The 23,279-nt window shown below is 39.5% G+C and overlaps 1 protein-coding gene across 2 annotated transcripts in view; it reads left to right on the forward strand.

Annotated features, from left to right (window-relative positions):
- Positions 1-23,279, forward strand: part of BUB1 (BUB1 mitotic checkpoint serine/threonine kinase) — a 2,040,509-nt gene that overhangs the window by 714,370 nt on the left and 1,302,860 nt on the right. The window lies entirely within an intron of this gene.

Raw genomic sequence — 23,279 nt, forward strand, 5'->3', positions numbered from 1 at the left:
TGAAAAGTTTCATTTTGATACATTGAATCTCAGGTTATAGAATCCCATCTCACTAACATCTGTTGTGCAGAACTATTTCACTGAGTGTACAAAAACTTTATTACACGAGTACAAAATTATTTTTTTTACATGCACTCAAACACCAGCTAACAGAAATATGTGGCTTTGCTGGAGAGTAGCCCCTTTATGGATAGCTTGACCCCCAATACCCTTATTTTATCACTGCTACTTCGAGGGAAATATCATTGAAGTAAATAAATGTGCGTCTTTCTCAGAGACACTTCAATCCTAGAACAGAGTAACCTGTTAAATGCTATTGTGCAACCTGGCTCCATTATGCAGAATGACGCAGTCCTGATTCTGTCCCATGTGACTGGGTTCACTTAGTAGGTCTGGCAAGGCAATAAGTGAGAAATGTGAAGATGAGGGACCCACTCACCTCTCCTTGGGGGTGAGGACTGGGGGGGAACGTTTACATTCGGGCACATGAGGGAGTAAAATTTCCACTGGTTTAGACTAGGGAAACCATTGCTAAGTATTTTAGGGGAGAGGAGCAGAGCTGTTTGGAGGGATTGTCTCTTGTGGGATGAGTGGACAGCTTCTGCAAGTTAGCACATTGCATGTTCCTCCCCATTGTTTCACCAGGTACATGTGGGGAGTACGGCTAAATAGCCAAAAAAAAAAATCATAAGCAGCCCTGATGGCTGTCTAATTGTTGGCCCCTCCTAATGCTGGAAAATGAACAGGCTTGATTTGACAGTCGGAGGAGGGGTAAAAACACACAGGCCAAAACAATGCTCTGAGTGCAAGGTGTAGTTGGCAACCAGTCACAGAAGCACAGCATTAAGGAATATTACTCAAGCAGGCAAAACAGCAGTGCACAATGTACCATGTTTAGGGAAATCCTATCAAAGTAGTAGTTGTGGGATTTGCTCAGTGCAGACGCTCATAGGATGATCCCCCTCACACGTTCGCTATCCATTGCTGATGCTAGTATGGCAGAAGGTGAGGTACTTGTAGGCAAGACATCAGTCACATCTTTTACCACCTTCTGTTGAGTTGGCTTTCCTTTGATCTTGAGTTGTGAGCTGCCTGTCGCTCATGAGTACTTGAACTTGCACCCACCTATCAGCCAGTGAAAGGAGTACAAGAAATATACCCTTCCCAGCCACCATCTTGTGTTGCACACATTACATTTCTCACTTGGTGTCTAGACCACGTCGTTACATGGTGTGTTTATGTGCTGCAATCCCAGTTCTCCTGCTTCTGGTTTTGGAATTGCATTATGAAACCGCCTTTTCCTTGGACCTCCAGTAATGATGAGAGGCTCGCTAAACATGGTACAGGTCATTCCCATTTCTCTCTCTCTCTGTCATTTGGATGCAGTGACTTAGCTGAGATATGCAGTTATTTTGTTTGCTGGCTGAACTGTTGACTGGAATGCATGGCTTTCTCTTTTGACAGAACACTTTCGACATGTAGTCCTCAATCCTGAGCCCTTTTGCTCATGATTTGACTCTTGCCTGTCATGTGCTTATTTTCTTGAATATCTGATAAACTGTCTTCCTGTCAAATGTGGATCACCCAAAAATGCGAGTCTTGACACTTGAAAAATAAATTGCAATTCAGATAAAATACTGGAGAATTCTGAAACCTGCAGTTGGACTTTCCAAAAGTTTTTTTTTTTTTTTTTTGCAGGAAGTCTTTACCATCTTCACCCTTAGCATTGGGAACTGTATGCCCCACATCACTGTTATATACTGAAGTTATTGTGTCTTTGTGTAGGAGGGTATACACCAAGATGCTGCACTCTTAGACTTGGTATATTCTCTCCCATTTGTAGAGTTTGTCAGTTCAAAGGATGGTTGTTATGGTTCTTGAACATTCAGAAGGAACTCCGTTCAGTCCTCTAGTCCCACAGTTCCCTCCAATACAAGTACAGTAGTAGGCTTAAGGGGAGGGGTCTTCCACAAATATCAATGTCTTGGGAATGGGATTCTGAGGACTGTGTGTGCTATCCCTATGAAAACCTCTCCTTTTCCCTATAAGCCTCTTAAATGATCCCTCATTTCAGGAGGCTATCCAAGTCTTAATTCCAGTTTGGAGTGGTCTGTAGCTCCTCAGAACCTGGTTTTTGATTCCTGCACCAGGCCTTGAGTAGGCATCTCCTTCCTGCACATGGGGTATGGCCTGTCTGATGCATTGTATGGTGCAATTGCAAGAAAAAAAAATTCTTCATCCTGATTTCAGAACTGTCAACGTATGGGATTTCATCACCCATTGGTGCCCATTTGGATTCAGTTGATGCCGTGTTTTTATTGACCTCGACAAGGTATTTGAGTCCCTTGGTTCTTTGAGCTTCTCTAGAAATAACCTTTAGAAAACCCTTGTATAGTGAGGTTTTTCATTGCCTTTTGTCTGGCGTGAGGTGGCAACTCTCTCCCCCAATTCCCTCATCTGGAACCAGCATTTTGTTATTTTGGAAGCCTGGGAGGGACTGTTACTGTGCTGGTGGAGCTTGTAGGAAGAAAGGTGCTTTTTATTAGTCCCTTGTAGTTTAGAGTGGCATTTTGTTTAAGCACCTCAGAGCTGACTTCCACATGGTCTTGGCAGTCTTGCAGCAGGCATTCTTAATTTCTATCATTGTTGCAGTAGTTCATTTGACTAATCAGTCATCCCAGAATGTGTGACTCTGCTTCCTGAGTTCAGAGCCATTCCCTTTAAATATTGCAGACACTGTCCACCTGGGACTTCCGAGCTTTCTCAGTGTACAGCTGGCATCCACCAATGCCACCTTAGAGCTCTCTTCCCCAGAGAGGAGAGTGAAGTTCTTGTATGAGCAGTAGAGCCAATGGTAGATGTATACAGCAGATGCTAGAAAAGGTAAAGAAAAATCCTAACCAAAAATTCCTAACTTATAGAAAGAGGGAAAGAGAAGTCCAAACCTGCCTAAAAAGCAGAGATGAAGTAGACCTCCCAAATGACTACGCAGACCTGAGCAGACCCAAAATACTAAATAAAGGAGGAAAAAGAAAAGCTAGAGGAGAAGAGTGCCTTGCCTGCTGCCCAGTATGTTTATAATCCAAGGGGGTACAGCAAGCTTCCTCTGATCCATGTAGTTTAGTAGGCAATTCTGCCTACTTCTCAGAGGGTCGGGGGTAAATCCCTGAACAGATTGTACAGTTCTTGGCAATGTGTTCCAAACATAAGTTAAGTACACAAGGAGCATGAAAGTCTTTGTGGGGAATTTACCTACCTCTTAGGCACTTCCTAGTAGGACATCAGACTAAATGACTATAAGGTTGCTCAAAAATCCTCAACTACCACAAAAGTAACAATAGGAAAATTCCCTAGCAAAGATACTCACGTTTTCGATTCTGAATTGTATAAAAATTAAAATGCAGTAAGCAGACGGCGTACTTGGAACATCCTGATAAATGGATTTCTGCCTTGCCTAGAGCAAAAAGGAGACCATGCTCTGCAAGGCAGGCCAAATGTTGGACCTCCTCCAGCTGAAGTCCTAGTAGTCAGGGCTGTTACAACAGTGATCTAACAGTAAGCATTTCCATAAGGCTCTACAGATGAGAGGCTAAAAGTCATAAGTGGGGTAGGTGTAAATGTATAGGGATTAGGGTACTCCACCCCATATTGGGATGCCCAAGAGGAGATGATGGGATGGTGGGAGGGAGCCAATACTGTGGCAGTGACCTACTCAAACATCTTAGTTTCAGTTCTTCTACAACTGCATTATGTTCTCAGTATGGTTCACTGTTGCAGTAGTCCTTACTACTGGGATGATTTCCAGCAGTCAGGAGGCTAGAGAGGTGGATAAACTGGTAAGAGTGTGCTGCAACAAATCCTGCAAAATGAAGTTTGCAAACTCTGCCCTTGCCCTAGAAACAGTGACTAGACTTAGAGCCTGGAAAAATTGTGGGCTTATGATCAGATAGCTGTTTTAGATTAGCTTCTGCATTTACTTCCCTTAGGCCACTGTGGATGTTGTATCCCTAGTGCTATGTTTTGTAGTTGTCCCTTTGAGCTTCTTTCCATGATATTAAGAAAATAAAAATAACAATGCAATGAAACAGTATCTACTTGGAAAGTTGGATTATTTTCTGACGAAATGTACTGCTTATAAGCATTTGAATATTTAAAGAAAAGCTTTGTGTGGGAGGTGTTTTATTTGGGCAGGAATTACTATGGGTTATGTAGTGCTTGTGATAACACTGTGGCAACTTATTTGCCATTTTTTTTCTGTCAGACTAATTTACTCTTTAGTGATTTTTTTTTTTTTTTTTTTTTTTTTTTTTTATACAGGAAATTAGTGTGCGGCTTGTGCAGAACAGTTGATCTGATATTGTTAATCCTCATTCATTCCTTACGCATGGGGTATCGGTTCCGACCTCGGAACTGAGCCGGCCATTTTTCAAGCTCGCATCAGCTTTAAACTCTCGAGCTAAACTCTTACCCACAATCCCCCTCTCCCTGTTACCTCAGATTTTGTTTGCCGCGTTGACATTCGGTCGTGTCAAGCTACTTCTCTTGAGCTAAGTACAGTTCTTTGTTGTTTAATAGTCTTTCAGATTACTTTTCTGTCAGAAAAGTTTATATTTCATTGTCTGTTACCCTATCGTATCTAGCGTACATATATTCTTCAGGTTTTTCTGCTCTTTTCTTTACCCTTTTACCGTGAGGTATTCTCTTTACCATCGTTGGTAATCCTTCCCTATTTTCTCATACCTTCGGGTATTCTTTTGTACCATTGCTGGTACCTTTTTCTATTGATTAATTTGCTGTCATGGCAGATAAGAAAGGTAGTCTTGGGTTTAAGCAGTGTTCTGATTGTGGACACAAACTACCTATTTCTGATGCACACTCTTTATGAGTTTATTGTTTGGGGGCGTCCCACTTGTCTGTTGACCCACCCTGTGCTATCTGTGAGAACTTTTAGAATAGAACCTTGTTGGAAAGGAAAAACAAGCTGTTACTGAAGGGACTTCTTAAATCTCCCTTTTCAGAGGCTATTTCTGGGTCCGAGGTCTGAACCCCTCTTAGAGCCCATAAGACTATCTTGGATGTTCCTATCAAGGCTAAATCTTTGCCTTCATCCCCGGCTGGGGACTCCCGCCAACCAAAACCTAAAAAGGCAAACATTTCGGTTCCGGAGCTCACTCAGTCAGCCCCAGTGCTTTCGGTGCCTAGACCTTCGGCATCGAGGCGTTTGGCTCCATTAGTGATCTCGGCTCAGTCTTCTCCTGCAGCCTTTACTATATCTGCACTGAGGGGTTCCTCAGTTCAGATTATTACCACTGTATCGGCACCGACCGTTCAGTCGGCGCAGACCTTGACCACGTCGGCTCCGAGATCTTCCTCTGAACCAACGCCTTTATTGTTGACTCCAGTTTTGTCTGTTCCAGCTTTGGTACCGACAACCACTTCGGCACCGATCCCTGTGTCTGTGCAGACCATGACCTTGGCACCGATGACTTCTTTGGTGCAGACACCCATAGTCCAGTCCCCCTCTGCACGCACCGGGTGAGATGGGCACCGAGTTTGCTTCTTCTGTGGACAAGCCTGTTTCTCCCTCAGTCTCAGTGAGGTCCACTAGAAGCCTTTCTGAACACGATGTGTTGCATCTTGTGGATCAGGTGCTCTTGGCCAGAGGTATCTCACCCCTCAGGAACTATCCTTCCTTGGGAGGTGATCACCCATCTCCAAAGACCCTTTCTTATTCTCCTCCTTCATTGCCTTTGAAGTCCATGGATATAGCACAGTCTTCCCCTTCTGTGGTCCCCTTTATGGATCTCACTAAGGAACCTCAGTTGTCTTTTGTGGCAGGAAAGTTTTGCTATGACCCAGGATGTCCGCTGTGACACGCATAGTTTGCTGCTCCACAGCCATCCGGGGACTCCGGGTTGGCAGGCTGAGCCACTTAGGGGAGGGGTGACCCCTGTCCTAGACATGCACTCCTCTTCAGATGGACCAGCCTTCCAACTGATGGAGAAGGCTTTCGCTGCTGCTGGCGATACTGGACCGTCTATACCTCCGCCCTCCACTGGTACACTGGTTTCACAAGTCGCACCTAGAGGACACCGGGTGCAAGGGCCTCAGGACATATTCCCGCAGGAATCCCCTTTTCTGCTGTCCTCTCCAGCTTCTCCCGCTGAGGAGGTCCACTGGAAAGTTTGTGCAAGAGGAAGCACATGGACTCCACAGAGGAGTCCCTCACTGAAGACACAGATTTCTATGAGGGGGAAGGATCCCCCGGTCACCCTCTGAGGTATCCTTTGGTGAAATCCTGAAACAGAGGTGACTGGCAGTCCTCTAATCCGACCTCTGAGGAATCCGTGTTCCTGCAGGCCTTTTGCGCCCAGCCCCCTACCTCCTGGGTTACTCAACCTGCCGATGAACTTGTCCAGCTTATCGTGCAGCGTGCTTGGAAGGCTCCTGATACCATCGAAGCTGTTCCCCGGAGACCAGATAAGATTTTTTTTAGCTCGAGAGTTTTAAGCTGACGCGAGCTTGGAAAATGGCCGGCTCTGTTCCGAGGTCGGAACCGATACCCCAAGTGTAATGACTGATCGAGGATCAACACTACAGATGGAACATTATGGTAAGACATAACTTCTTTTTTTGGGAGCTTTGTATGTGTATGAAAGTGCAGGTGTGCTGTTTATGCAAACTTGCCTTCTGACTGGCTCATTCCAGATTTTCCTATTGCATATGAAGCATCCCCCTCTGTAACATCATGTATACTCCTACTGTTTCAGCTTCCGTAGTTCCTGCTAAAAAACACAAAGTACAATGGTTGTGGAGTCTAATGTCTAGTAGTCATTCCTCAAACCCACTCACATCTTTGGCTTCCTCTGATACAGTCCTTTAAGCCACAATGTACTCGGGAGTTGGCCTCTTTGACTGTTCCAGTGTCTGAACCACACATAAGCGAGCAGTCTTTACTAGGTCACAGAGGCATATTGGAGGATGCTGCTGGATGTGGCTCGGGAAGAGACCTCTTGATGGGGCAGGTATTCTTTCTAGTTGTCATTAAGGATACCTGTGAAGAAAAAACAGTTAAACATTGCTTTTCATTAGGTATCTGTAAGAAAAGATGATGTTCATGCATTAGCCAAGAAATTTAGTCCTGGTACACACAATACAGTATCTGTAAATGGGGTCATTAAAATATTCCTGAGGGGAAGACATGTCGGGTGACTCTGACAGAGACAGGACATCATCTCCTGCAGATTCTCAAGCCCAAATCATTAATGTTGAAGAAGCTCTGGTCCTTGCAACCTTCACTGATGAAATTTTCTTTTTCTCAAATTATTGCCAGGATGAATGATCAATTTTTACGGGAACAAATAGATGTTCCTCCTTGGGCCCTTTATTTTTCTGAAGTCCAGGCAAATGTGTATGGCCTGTTGCTGACTATGTTTACTGACAATTGCAAGCAATCATTGAGCCCACCCAACAATATTAATATACTGCTGAAAGAGTTAACACAGACAAATGATTGGTGACAAAGCTATGGATTAAAGCTAAATGCAAAAAAAGAGAAAAAAAATTCTCTATGGGAAAGGTGACAACCTGCTAATTACATTATAGATATCAGCTCCCTAAGTGTTGACTCAGTGGTACATGATCTAGATACAAAGGTTGATGGCAATCTGAACTTCGACCACTGCGTATCCACAGTGGTAAGGAAATCCTATGTGGCACATCTCATAAGTAAAGGCATCACATTTAGATCCAAGGATGTTATAATTCTACTATACTAGGCCCCCATCAAATCAGTAATTAAGTACAATGCTCCCTTTTGCATGTACCTCACCGGGCACCTGCAACGGCTGGAGAAACAGAGGTTTCTCACCAAGAAAATAAAGGATGCTCAAAACAAGTCCTACATGGAAAGGCTGAAAGCCCTAAGACTATATTCTGTCTCCTACAGGCTGCTAAGGGGTGACGTAACTGGCTTACAGGGCAGTCTCTGACATCCTTGATGGAAGTGCTGCAAATTCATAAATCAGATTCACACGGGACCTTGACTTAGCCTCTGACATGAACAAATCACGCTAGAGAGAGAGATGCATCTCCCAGAGACTGCCACTTCTCTGGAACAGGCCTCCAATTCACGTGAAACAACCTCCCCCTCACCTTGGACAGACGCACCCTAGATCAATGGATGGATGATCGCAGATTCACTCCTGGGGCGGTGCCCATGTCCCTCACAGACAGAGGCAGTTGGTATTAATCAACATACTCTTGCATCTGAGAAATTGATTCAACTAACCACTGACAATTGGGGCAACTTGGCTAGGTTTGCAAAGGCTTTTAGGGGCCATTAGCCTCATAACCTTCTGTGAACCTATGCTGGTGGGTATGCCTCATTTTATTTTATTTTTCCTCTTTTTGTCAGCCTTGGATGTGTTTAATACTAACAACCCTGGTTCACAGCCTTCAGTCCCCAAAAAAGCAGGTAGGATTTGCAAGGTTTCTATAACAATCACTTATTTTTTCAACTTGGATCTGACCCTATGGCAATCTCTACACCCATGCCAGCAGGGAGCAGGCTCCTGCCTTCATCCTTGCTTTTCCCTGTGGACAGAATTTTTTTCTTCCAGCATACCATATATAATTCTTTTTTAAAACACCTTTATTTAGTTATCACTTATGACACCAGCAAACTTACATTTATATAAAACTAATCAAACCATATTAAGTTCACATTTACAAATATAATAAATGCACATCTTTTCTTAAATATCATATATACTAAGCAACATTACATACGTTATTCAGTTCCTGCCTTCGGTTAAACCTCATTCCTCTTCCAAAACATTTTTCTGCATGTGTTCCCACAATTTACATTTTTTTCTAAGTAATTTACGCCTACCCTTTTAAGATCTCGCTTCCTGTTCTTTTTCTTTTGTCTGTTATGATATCCTCTACTACACTTAGTTTAGATTTTGATTTCCATTTTCTAGTAATTGCATTTTTGACAGCCACCAGAATTAAAGTTAACAAGGGTTTACTATGTTTAGATAATTCAGATCCTATAGTCCAGCTCAAAAATCATTTTCTTAGTTGTATTCATTTGCTCACCAAGTATTCATGACAATACTCTTAAGGAATTTTTAGTCTGCCAACTCATTACACTCCCAAAGCACATGTTCCCAGGTTGCCTCTTTCTTCCCCATCACACCTCTTAACATTGCCATCTACCTGAGGAAAAATTCTTTAGAGCCTGCTTGGGTTATAAAAGAATCCATGCAGACATTTCCAGGCAAAAATCCTAAATTTTCTAGAGTTTGCTGCATATTTGGGGAACCACACCCATTGCTTTTTTTAATGAATTGCATGTCTAATATCTCTTCCCAATCTTTTTGACATCTTGTGATTCCCATAGTTATTGTGCAATATTTTATGACCTAATTTATTCATTTTTAACAGCAGATAATGTTCTAGATTCAATTAAAAACTTTACCAGTTCAGGTCATTTATTTGGGATTCCCCTATCCTTTTCTCTTTGTTTATACTCTCAATCTGTGATAGAGAAGGCAATCTCTAGCATGCAATCCAAATGTCTTCTTGGCCTCTTCCCATTCCATTTTGTTCCCAATACCTTGGTTCATTTGCCATCTTCCTCCAATAAATTCAAGCCCCCTCTTGTATATAATACGCATCACTAATTAAAGTCATCCCTATCTACAGAATCCCCTTTCTGAATTCCCATGTTGGCTTAGTTCGTAGTACACTTTCTTCTACTTTATGAATATAATAATCTGTATGAATTTTTGTTAAAGATCTGCATCCAATATACTACTCTCTAATTATACCTTGAACACTATGCCTACTTTTCATCATCCCTTTCCACTTTGATTTTTGCAGCTTCCAGCTTGTGTAATGTTTAAGAGCCTTAACCATGTACCTCTGAAATATCCCTTCAAATCAATTAATCCCAAACCACCTTGTTCTGTTTGAAGGATCAGCTTATCCCATTTGACTATTGCCCTCTTCCACTGCCAAATAAAATCCTTTCTACTCTTTTTGTAAGTATCTACAACTTCTCTGGTTGATAAAAAATATGCCTGAACTGTCAATAAAAGTAAAGGGGCTAAAAACATTTTTACTCTATTCGTATCCATAAGCAAAGGGTTTCCAGTTTCTGTTTTTGTATGGTCTTTTTTAGTCTCTTCCAACATACCATTCTGGCTAGGCTTATAAATGCCCTTGGGCAGATAGCCTAGTACTTCCCTATATCCTTAGCTGCCATAACTGAATCCTTTTTAATCCATTCTCCTAAATACTTTGTTGTATCCTGTCCTCATAAAAATAGGTATTGCTGAATCAATTCATATGTGGGTACATAGTTTATAGCTTTAACGATAGCCTAATTTTATATCCCAAAAAGCCCAGAACTGTTTCTGAATATTCCACAACGTTTTCTGGTTCTGTCCAGTACAAAATATCTGCAAATAAAGCCAATGTTTCTTGAACACCTTACCAATTATATCCTTTAATTTCTGAGTACCTACTTTCTTTGCTAGTGGTCCTGAATATAACGCAAATAATGAAGGGGAATGAGAACACCCTTGCCTGGTTTTTCTGTTCAGACACAGCTTATCAGGATCCCTCCGACTTTAATTTTTGCCTCTGATCCCTCGTATATCCTTCTAATTAACCTTATTGTATAAGAAAATGCAAATGCTTCCATTGCCCTACTCATAAAATCCTGGCTTATTGTATCGAATGCTTTCTCTGCATCAAGACCCACCAATAACTGTAATATTTTCTTGCATTCTGCTTCCCTCTGTATCATCGTTTTATTAATGTTGCCAAATGTATGCCTCCTCTTCACAAAAACACATTGATCCATATGTATCAATTTTTTGCATCACCTTTGCCATTTTTTACCCGTTATAGAAACGAAAGCCAGTACCTTCATGGTTTAAAACTGAAATGCCCCTAAATCAGTCTAGATCAGATGGGTCTTTACTGTCTTTAGGTATTACAGCCACCACAGCTTTTTTCCAGGATATTGATGGCCTCACCTCCTTTTAAAATACTGTTAAACAAAACCTTTCAGATCTTTATCACTTGCTTCCTTCCTAACCTTCCAGGAATATATGGTATTCCAGCAAGCCTTCCGTGCAGAGTGGTTATAAATCACCTTTTTTTTCCTCATCTCCTCATATCTTAACTTATCTACCTCTAACCTTAGCATATTTGTCTTCCATAAATATTTCAATTTGTGCTTTTTCTTGATTTTATGATTACGGAGACTGCAGGCACGAACTGAATAGTAATATATGCACTTTATTCTTCACGCAAATAAAAAAAACGCATGAACGCCTTGAATACAACCATGCGTTTTCGTCCACACAGTTCAGACTTCATCAGATGAGTTAATTGCCTTAATTGCGTTTATACAACTTTTTAAAAGTAATAGACCAATGAAATCCCTTAATTTCATTTCAAATACACAAATCATTCCCTACATGGGCTCATAAATATTTATTACTACAATTACGTTCTATTCTTGTGGATTCAACTTGAATAATTACTAACTTTAAAAATATTATTAAAATCATACTAATAATTAAATTTTATTACATTAAATACTTTAAAAACATCAATCCTAAATATTAATTAAAATAGAAGATCAAATCTTTTAAGGAATAAAGTGCTTATAAGTGCAATGTTTTTATGATTCCTTTCTGTACTAATACAAAATGTAAGGGAACAGCACCATCTATTGTCATAAAAAAATATTGCATTGGTATTTTTTTCTTCTTTACATTTTTGTAGCCCTTATCTTTAATAGTGGCAAAATGGAAAGATAATCATTTAACCCTGGGAATTTTCCTGCTTCCAGGGTTACTTGCCACCATAATTCTTTACACTCTATTCTTTCTTCCCATGGGCCACCCCTAATATCATTCTTAATTTGCTCCAAAACTAAAAAGAAGAATTTATAACCTACACATACTCTAGAGTGTTTAAATAATGCATTTGTTTCTTTACCTTTGGATATGTCATAAATGTGTTCATATATTCTTCTTTTTATAGTGTTCTCTCCGTTTTCCCCACATAAAAAGCATTACATTTTCTACATAAGGCAAGGTATATTAACCCCTTAGTATCACAATTATAATGGCCTTTGCTTCTTATCCACCTATTTCTACTTTCCAAAAATAAATCCCCCTTATTGATAATAAACTCACACTGATTACACCTTCCACATTGTAAGGTGCCCAATTTCCTTTCACCATTCCTACAGGAGTTGGAATTATTATTATTCTTGTTTTCTAAAATATTCCTTATACTTCTTGAATTCTTATAAACTACCTTAGGTATTATTTTAGGTACATTCTCCAAATCAGTAAGGGAGGTAAATTTTTCCCACTCTTTCTGAAAAATCCCTCTTATGTTATTATTAGTTGCATTAAATTCCAAAACTAGGGCTTGTTGAAATTCATGTACATTTTCCATCTCTTTGCACTCATTATAATTGTGTATTATATCATTAGTGTTAGCCCCTTTAATAGGTTTGAATTTATTTTCTCTTCCCTTTTCTACCTCAATTCTAATAACATTAATGAATTCCTTAGGATACTCCCTATCTAAGAACATATTTTCAAGAAAATTACATTAATAAAGTCACTATCTAAACTTGTCATTCTGCTACCTCTAACATATTGTCCCTTCACTATATTCCTTTTGCAGTGTGCTGGATGTGCACTATTACAGTGAAGGAAAGAATTACAAAAGGTTTGTTTTCTATGTATTCTAGTTTCTAATTTATTAATGTTATTAGAATTGAGGTAGAAAAGGGAAGAGAAAATAAATTCAAACCTATTAAAGGGGCTGTTAACACTAATGATATAATACACAATTATAATGAGTGCAAAGAGATGGAAAATGTACATGAATTTCAACAAGCCCTAGTTTTGGAATTTAATGCAACTAATAATAACATGAGGGATTTTTCAGAAAGAGTGGGAAAAATGTACCTCCCTTACTGATTTGGAGAATGTACCTAAAATAATACCTAAGGTAGTTTATAAGAATTCAAGAAGTATAAGGAATATTTTAGAAAACAAGAATAACAGTAATTCCAACTCCTGTAGGAATGGTGAAAGGAAATTGGGCACCTTACAATGTGGAAGGTGTAATCAGTGTGAGTTATCAATAAGGGGGATTTATTTTTGGAAAGTAGAAATAGGTGGATAAGAAGCAAAGGGCATTATAATTGTGATACTAAGGGGTTAGTATACCTTGCCTTATGTGGAAAATGTAATGCTTTTTATGTGGGGAAAACGGAGAGAACACTATCAAAAGAAGAATATATGAACACATTTATGACATATCCAAAGGTAAAGAAACAAATGCATTATTTAAACACTTTAGAGTATGTGTAGGTTATAAATTCTTCTTTTTAGTTTTGGAGCAAATTAAGAATGATATTAGGGGTGGCCCATGGGAAGAAAGAATAGAGTGTAAAGAATTATGGTGGCAAGTAACCCTGGAAGCAGGAAAATTCCCAGGGTTAAATGATTATCTTTCCATTTTGCCACTATTAAAGATAAGGGCTACAAAAATGTAAAGAAGAAAAAAATACCAATGCAATATTTTTTTATGACAATAGATGGTGCTGTTCCCTTACATTTTGTATTAGTAAATAAAGGAATCATAAAAACATTGCACTTATAAGCACTTTATTCCTTAAAAGATTTGATCTTCTGTTTTAATTAATATTTAGGATTGATGTTTTTAAAGTATTTAATGTAATAAAATGTAATTAGTATAATTTTAATAATATTTTTAAAGTTAGTAATTATTCAAGTTGAATCCACAAGAATAGAACGTAATTGTAGTAATAAATATTTATGAGCACATATAGGGAATGATTTGTGTATTTGAAATGAAATTAAGGGATTTCATTGGTCTATTATTTTTAAAAAGTTGTATAAATGCAATTAAGGCAATTAATTAACTCATCTGATGAAGTCTGAACTGTGTGGATGAAAACGCATGGTTGTATTCAAGGCGTTCATGTGTTTTTTTATTTGCGTGAAGAATAAAGTGTATATATTACTATTCAGTTCGTGCCTGCAGTCTCCGTAATCATAGCATCTCTTTTGGTTTTATTTGTGATTTTCGAGTGCTTCTACTTGTTTATTTATTATTTTTCTTGATTTTCCTACTTCTCTTCTTTATACAGATTTTCATAAAAATTTCTGAAATAATCTCTAAGACCGTTGCAGGATGTCTGGTGTTTTTTCTTGTTTCAGGTACAAGTCTCAACCCCTTAAGAGGTCAATGTGAAGCACAGACCTTGACAATGTGTGACAAACAGGTAAAATGTGGAACAACCTATTTTTATACAGCATTTCCACAGTGCCAGGCTGATGTGGTCTTTCAAGCAAATTCAGTAAGTTGAACTATATACCAACCAAGAATTAACACTGTACAAATGTAAAATTCTTTTTATAAAAATCATAGCATGTAACTTGAAGTCAAAATTTATTGCATAATCAAAAAACACTACCGCAACTAAGTATACAATCAATGATAAATCATCCATTTAAAATCGTAAAGCGAAAGCAACAACTCTACACAAGACTGAGCTCTTATAACCTATGCACTTTTTCCACTGAGCAGTTACATTTCACATGATTTATTAAACACCTGTCAAATGTACTTTATTATAAAGAATATTCCTCATTTGAGTCTTAAAATGTCCATGTTTCTTGAAGTTCCACATTGATTATGTGGCTGACTATATTTTTAACGTTAAAATAATTTTAACAGATATTCACTCCAGCTATTTTAAGGCCCTTAACAGAGTGTCCAGTCTTACTGTGTAATATTAATATTCACACAAATGGTAGTTTGACAAAGGGCAAGGCTCTGCCCACACAGTCGCCAAATATGCAAGAACTCTCAAAACTTAAATATCTTTACTTAAACTGTATATCTCGGCCACAATGAAAGGTTTAAATATATTTAATAATAAATAATAAAAGAACAAGACAATAATAATTATATATTCAGAGTGACAGAGTTCAAAGTCACAGGAAATATTTAAAAGAACATTGCAGGACAGTCTCAAATAATGAAAAATATCTAAACTAAGCTTCAATGTATTCCTGACTGTATCTAAGAGAATTCTATAGTCTAAGAACTTATTAATAGAGGAAGGCAGATGTTGTGAATGGATCTTCTAATTGTTGGGTCTAAGACAGAATGCAGAATTCTCTGTCTCACTAAGAGATTTCTCAATCTAATATCTCAATTTTTTTTGCAGAATGACATAATTTCTTGTCGTTTGACTCTAGTTTCCCCAGGTGAAACCCCCAGTGCTGGAAGCTGCCAGTATTTTGCATCTCCCTGTAAAAATACATAGACCTCAGATCATTGGCAAATGGCTGGAAGTCATAAAACAATTGCATTCCTTCATGCTTTGAGGTAGTAATTAGTTCACTTTGAAGATAATACAGCAAGCTTCTTAACACAGACTGTCTCTAGCTGCATTGAAAACTGAAAAATACCTTCTTTTATTGTATAGCCTATAAAGTAATTTCATTTCAGCTGTTTTCTAAAATTTGCTGGACTGAAGTTAACCTCCTATATGCCAGTTTACACTGTTAAAATGTATACATTTCGACAGTTACAGTAGTGCATGTACATTTCTGTCCTCTTCAAATAGGTCACACTGTAGATGCATTTCAAACAAACACTTTATAAAAAACCTTTTCAACACACGTCTGTACAAACCAGTTTGATATACACATGACATACTGTTCTAATATGGTTGTAACACAAGTATCGTATATATATCATGTTGATATTCACAAATGACAGTTATTTACAAAATTCCAGATAACTGTGCTGGCAGTATTTCCCTTGATCACACCTTCATATTCCCATAAAGTCTCCCTTCAGGAAATTTTTACATTTCTCTGACTCATCCTTACTTTTACAGTTTTGTGGTTTGCCCTTTGGCCTCTCTGTTGCCCCAAGGGTATTCAACAAATGCCTCATTCCTGTCATTGCTTTTTACTGGGTATGATGAACTGAGATCTTTCCCTATCTAGATGATATGCCTATTCAAGCTTCTTCTCCTAGCTTTCTGCTGCAGGATCTCATGTTTACTACTTCTGTGTTAGTCTGGGGTTCACCATAAACTTCCAGAAATCAGTTCTGATGCCTTCCCAAAATTATATTTTCCTCTGCTGCTGACTTCAGATGGTTCCAGTGCTGTCATCCCTACCTGCCCCCAGTGCTCTCTCTAATTGCCTTTATCCAGTCCCTTTTTCCACTGACATCTGTCTCTTCCAGAGAATTTGTCAGGTTTCTTGAGTTCATGGCCTCCACCATTACATGCTTCCTCTCACCAGGCTCCATTTGAGAAAGCTTCAGTGGTACCTCAAGTCAGAATGGCTCCAACATTGCTACCTTCTGTACTTTGTACCTTTCCTCCCCTGTCTTGTGTTCAAGATTGAGTGATAGATTTATCAACTTTGTCAACCCTAGACTTCCTTTTCAGGAACTCTTTAAAGACACCTCAGACTTGGGTTGGGAGGATGGCCTAATGGTTAAGGTGTTTGCCTTACAAACACAAGGTACAGGGTTTGAATCTCACAGGGGATAATTGGCTAGGCTTAAAATGGCTCGCAAGGGCAGTTAGCCTAGTACTAATCTATAAACCTAAACTATAAACCTAGACAGGGGATGGGGTGCCTGCTGTGGTCCCCCTTAAAGGTTTGGGATCTTTGACCACATCAATATAAAGGAAATGAAGGCTCTGCTTCTGGCTTTTCATTCCCACTTTCATCCCAGGTCTCTCAAAGTTTTCACAGACAAATACCACAGTAATGTGGTATGTCAGCAATCAAGGGAGCACACTTTGCAGACTAGCTGTTCAGGTCTGGTATCTAGCTGTACAGTATCAAGCGACTCTTTTAGGCAGTTTACAATCCATCTGAGTGCAATCCAGTGGCAGACTCCTTAAGCAGGTCCAACACACATGCTCATGAATGGATGCTTCGCATAGATGTGCTCCTGGACATTGTCCATCAGTGGGGTATTCCTCAAATAGATATTTTTGCCTCCACTCTGAACAGTAAACTTCCTCTATTCTGTTCCAGACTGCAAGTCCTCTGGCTTGTAAAGTAGATGTCTTGCCTTTTCCTTGGAAGGGGATGTTTCTGTAGTCCTTCCCTCCCCCTTTACCCTGTTACCATAAGTCTTACCCAAGACCAGGCAAAACTATCCCAAAATCTTGCTCGTCTCCCTTTTAGCCCAGAGAGCATTAATTCCCCTTTCTTTCTCACTTGGCCAGGAGCAGTCACCACAAGTTACCTCACTGTGTGAATCTTGTCATACAAGACAAGAAGTCTGTTTCCTATCCTCACTTGTCAACTCTGCAACTGTGACACTATGGGTGATAGGGGTACCTCTTTTCTGAGGATGTGCTTTGGGTTCTACTGGAGGTCAGGAAACCCACTACCAGGAAATCGTATATGTTGGAAGAAATTTTCTGTCTGGTGCCTCTTGCCATTGGGATCCCCTATCTTTGTAGGTTCCTCTGATTCTTTCTTAATGTGATCAGCCCCATGCTGGGTTAGCATATTCTTCAGCAAAAGCTCACCTGTCAGCAGTTTCTGCTTATCTGTCCATGACTCCTCCACTGGTATCTAGATTTGAGGTCAATTTCTTAAAGGGGTCCTTCATATTAGGTTTCCCAGGAGGCCTATTTCACCTTCCTGAGACAACAGTTTTGTACTTTAAAAATTGACTCTGACCCTTTTTGAGCCTGGTTCTTCAGCTTCCTTACAACATTGTACTTGGAAGAGTGTTCTTTTGGCCCTCACTTCTGCCAAGTGTCTGAACTTCAGGCTGTCATGGCTGTTTCTCCTTTCTTAGCTTTCCACAGAGACAGGGTATCTCTTTATACTAATCAATTTATGACCCAAGGTGAACAAGTTGTCCCTTGATCAGTCTGTTCATCTCCCTTCTTTTTTTTTCCTTTCCTGCAGTTTGCCACTGAGAAAAGTTCTTCACACCTTAGATTTACATTGACAGCTCAGATGGTAATTGGGTAAAATTAATATTTGCAAATCTAAGCAGCTTTTTGTTTCCTTTCATCCCAGGACTTTGGGTTTGACTGTCTCTAAGCAAACCATCTCTGTTTTGTTACACTGTTCATGGAAAATGTCTTTCCTCGTTGGTAGAGATGCATTCTGCAAGGGCAGTTACCTTCTCTGGTGCTTTTTTCAAGTGTCTTGATACCACTTCCATCCTTGAGACTGCTTCTTTGTCCTCTGTTCCAGCTTATAATGCTTAGTGAAGGTATGATTTTTTTTTTTTTTTTTTGCCAGGGCAGGCTTTGCCAAGGGCTATCCTGTATGCATTTGAGAGGGCTGTTCTTGTGTCTTCCTGCCTGCCAGGCTTCTTTTTGAGGTCTTGTACTCTTCCTTAGGTAAACAACACTGCAACAGTGATATGGAAGGACATAGTGCAGTTGTATAAAACAAAAAATGAACAAGCACAGGAATCTGTCTAGTTACAAATCACCAACACGAATGTTGAGGAAAAAATAGAAAAACTACTAGTCTTAAAAGTTCGTTGATGAGCTCAGTCACAATAATTTCCAAACATGATGAATCCCAGGTAGTGTTCCAAAACAACAAGCCTTTGTCACAAACAAGCGATCCTCAGTAACAAAAAGTCAAATGCAGAATTACTGACGTCATTTTAAGATTTGTCATAGACAGGAAGTAAGTTATTGTTTACAGGTTGACATGCTATAATTATGGATATGTTCAGAAGACATCTGAGGAACAGTAATGAAGGAGGTTCTGATTTTTAGGTACAGAAGATCTCTTGTCCGTGATGAATAAAGGCTTGCTGCTTTGGAACACTACCTGGGTTTTATGATTTTTGGAAACTGTGACTGACCTCATCAAAGTTTTAAGACTGCTAGTTTTTCTGTTTTATGTATTTATTTATTTTTATAGTTGTATAAAATGTTACCATAACAGTAGATGTCATTCTGTTCACTATTGCAGTATTCACTCCCTCCCCTCTGTTCTACCTCTTGCCTTATACTTTTTTTTCCCCTTCTAGTCAAGGGTCTCATTTTCTTTTTTCTCCTTCTAGATGCATGTTATCCTTGTCCCTAAGAGCATTATGTTCCTCCTGGTGCTTTTTCAGGGGGTGTGTGTGTGTGTGCGGCTGTACGTCACCTTTACGCCCCCACGCCTTCCCCGTGGAGCATGTGTGTGACATATGATGCCTATAAGAATTATAGGCTATGGTATATTGGTTGGACGTTGGACTGTCCTTGGCAGGAGATGCCTTGGTTAAAGACTACTGCAAAAGTGAAGAGGATGACATCTACTGTTATAAGATTTTATACAACTATACTGTCCAACTCATTCATTGGTGTTCCTCTGATGTCTTCTGAAGATGCCCGTAATTATAGCATTTCAACCTGTAGACAATAACTTACTTCCTGTCTATGACAAATCTTAAAACTGACGTCAGTAAGAAGGAGATTTTGAGAACCCTAGGATTCATGGCATCATTGAGTCTAATGATTCTATGCGCCAGATTTCCTATGCAGAAAAATGCAGTGCTATCTCAAATGCATTTGGACCCAAACTGTTAGTCTGTCCTTTCCAGTCCCCTTCTTGCAGTAGTGAAAAAAATGGTGGCTCTACTAGCTAACGATCAGTCCTGGGGTTCCTTTTCTCATTCAAAACCTCTAGCAGGCAGTTGCAACAGATGCCTCAGATTTTGCATGAGAAGCCTGTTTGAAAGGTGTCAAAGTCCAGGAAGTCTGGTGCAAACAAGATAAAAGCACATAAACATCCAAGAGAATGATCGTTCTAATGCATGCTCTTCAAACTGCATCATCTCGGGAACCGCAGTACTACAAGTAATTGACCACCTCTGTCATGTGGCGTATCAACAAACCGAGGGAACAGAGTCCTAATCCCTTCTCCAGACTTGCTGTGATAGCCAGGGTGCTGAAAATTTGACACAACCTCTTCCTTCAGGCTGTTTATATTCACTCAGGGTGAAACAGAATGGCAGAATTAACAGATCCTAGGTAAACTCTACCCTATAAAGAAACAAATCCAGCCTCTTTTTTGCAAAAGAGCCCCTTTCAATTAAGCTTGGGGAACAGACTTTTTTCTTTTCCTTGGAAAGGGAAATTTTATATATGCTTTCCCTTCCCTCCCTTCCATTCCAAAACTCCTTTAGAAAATTCAGAAAGGCAAATATTAGATTGGCCCAGGCAGCACTGGATTTTCATCATTGTATCACTATTACAGTAGCTTAAGCTCTATGGGTTATAGCCTGCCATGGGTATGACAGGTAAGTTGTCATGCAAGCAGTAGGGTACCTTCTGCAAGAACCAATGACTGAAACGCTTCTTGAGAGATATATAAAGTTAATGGTTGGGTCTTCAAAACTTTCTTGCTGTTGAAGTGTGCTCACCCTGCAGGCTTTGAGTGAGTGATGGATACCTAGCTAACTCTTTATCAAGGCTAGACAAATACCCTCTGGGAAAAACCTTCAACTTTACCAAAATTTGTGAGGAAAATGTTTTTCTGTCAGAGATCTTCATATTTAAGCTAGGAATTGTGTTTCTAGAGGTTGTCCCTAAAAGCTACTTTACAACAGTTATATTCTGTCAGGTGAATCTGTTTGGGAAGAACTGTTTTAAAATCCTTGTGTGTGTAAAAGTGTAATATTTCTTTTGTGGAAGATTGAAGAAAATGCTTGGAATTAAGATTTTTCGGGGTTGGCATTAAAATATTTACCTCAAAACTGTGAAATTCCTGTCAGGTGCTTCACAGACTTTTCTAAGCTCTACTATGTGTTTATTGGGTACTTTTCTAAGTTAGATAATGGAGCAGACTTCAGGCTCTTTGGTTTTTCTTTTACCACCCCCATTCACAAGAAGATGAAAATTTTACTGGAGTGTTCATTAGTCAAGCTAACTTCATGATGGTCGCCCACTAATGAGCGACTCTGCTGTGGCCAAATTGGGTATCTCTGACCACTCTGTCTTCTCTTAATCCTGCTGGCATTGTTCTAGAAGCTGCTAAGGATGAGGAGTTAGGCACATAATCTGTATCAGTTGGACTGTTCTTTTTAGGTAAAGAAGAATCACTCTCCTCTGTCTTGGAGGAGGGAGCAGGTGATGCTTTACTGCAGAGCTAATTTAAGGTGCCTGATTTCTGCAGAAGAGACACTTTGAGTCAATCTCTTTTATCAGGGTGTCTCATAGGAAAAGAAAACCGGTCATATACCTTCTACTGTTTCACACAGAATTGACATTGCAGATTGCCTGGGGTTTGCTAAGGTCATATTTCAAGCCTGTCTTTCTTTAAATTCTGATTCTTCGTTGAGTTTTAAGAGCAAAACATCTACGTCCCTTTCAGATACTGATTCCCAGTCAGAAGGGCAAGAGTTAGACTGGGGTTGTATTTCTGCTGTGCCTATGCCGCAGGAAGGGGAATCTGATCCTATGATTTATTTCTGTCAGTGGCTGATACTCCTGTTATAGCAGCATTAGAGGATGATGTGGATGTTTTCTTGACCATATTCAGTATGCCTGACAGCCAATCTCCTGCTTCTGAGAATTCTGATGAATTTATGAAAGGTCCCACAGACCCTAAAATATCTATTTTCTAATCCCAAGTCAGAACCTGCAATTAATTCTTTTGCAAAGACATCTGTTGCCAAACACCTAGTGAATGCCAATTCTGTCACTTAAGAGAAAGCTTGCTAGGTTTGTAAAGAAAGTATATTCTACATTAGCTTTCAGAGTTCTGAACTGCCACTCTCGTGTATCAAAACTGTTGCTGCCTTCTTTTGAAGACACTAGAAAGTTGACTTTTAACCTCCCTTCAGAGATTAAAGCATCTCTGAATTCTTTAATATGTTTTTTTTTTAGGTAACCAAACACACACTGAAGTGTTATAACACTGCTAATGCTGTATCCACAGCAGCTGCTATACTGGATCAGTAATGAGAAGGTTTGTTTGATTACGTTCACAAAATTTTCCAGAGTATGTTAAAGCCGAGATCTTGAACCCCTCTGGATAGGGAGATATTGTTTGACCCATATTCTGCTGTGGTCCTTTAAGGATTTGATGAAAGAGGAAAGGTAATTCAGGAGTCATGCAAATTTTTTTTTTTTAGCCCTTCTTCCCAAAGTTCAATAGGACCTTTTCTTCCAGTTCAGGATCCTTTTATCAGAAATGGAATAAACAGTCTCGGCAAAATACAGGCAAAGACTATTTCAAAAGCCAGTGGTAAGAAGGCTCAAATAAGAATCGGTGGAGGGAGACCAAGCAGAGTCCAAAAACACATTGAATAGATCACCTTCAGATGTTACACTTTCACCACTCCAGACATCCATAAAATCTTCCCCAAAGTCTACGTCTTAATCTTCCTCAGTGGCATCAGATAACTTCAGATATGTGGGATCTGAGAATCATTAAGAAAGGATACAACAGGCAGTGTCTGAGTCCCTTCCTCACTTTCAGGGGATTAAACCTACTCTTTCAAACCAAACTTCTATTTATTCCAGTCCTGGAGCAAGTGCTGTCTCTAGGGGCCATAGAACCAGTTACACCAGAACAAATGGAGAAATTATTTAATTCTAGAATCTTTCTGGTACTAGAGAAAGGAGGAATTCAGAGACCAGTCCTAGACCTTTATTTTCTAAAACTTTACATCAAAGTCCCAATGTCCCTGCAGATCTTCCAAGAATTGATCTAACTGTGGTGAACTCTTCATATAGATTTGTTTGCCTCCATTCACAACAGACAGTTAAATTCTGCTCCAGGATTTCTTGGAGGCAGACCTGAAAAACAGATGTCTTCTGATTCCTATGGGCAGGAACATTCCTGTATATCTTTCCATTGATAACCAGTGTCATTCTAATAATTTTGGAGGACTCCCCAAAGATAATTGTGGTGGTTGTCTTTTGGCCCAGGCAACAGTGGTTCTCCCTTTTGAAAATGGTCAAAGGCAGTTAACCACAAGCTTCCTCACAAAATGACCCTACTCACACAAGATAAGGGTTGTCTTCAATTGATTGACTGAATGATAGTTTTAATATGTTTTAGGCACCTATTTTCTGAGGATATGTAGCAGGTATTCAAGAAGGCTAAGTAACATGCTACTAGTAGATCATATATTTGGTAAGCTGAAAAGATTTTCCTAGTTGGTGTCACACTAAGAACCAG

Source organism: Protopterus annectens, chromosome 1.part2, assembly GCF_019279795.1.
Source record: "Protopterus annectens isolate FY-2018-M chromosome 1.part2, PAN1.0, whole genome shotgun sequence".
NCBI classification, from domain to species: Eukaryota; Metazoa; Chordata; order Ceratodontiformes; family Protopteridae; genus Protopterus; species Protopterus annectens.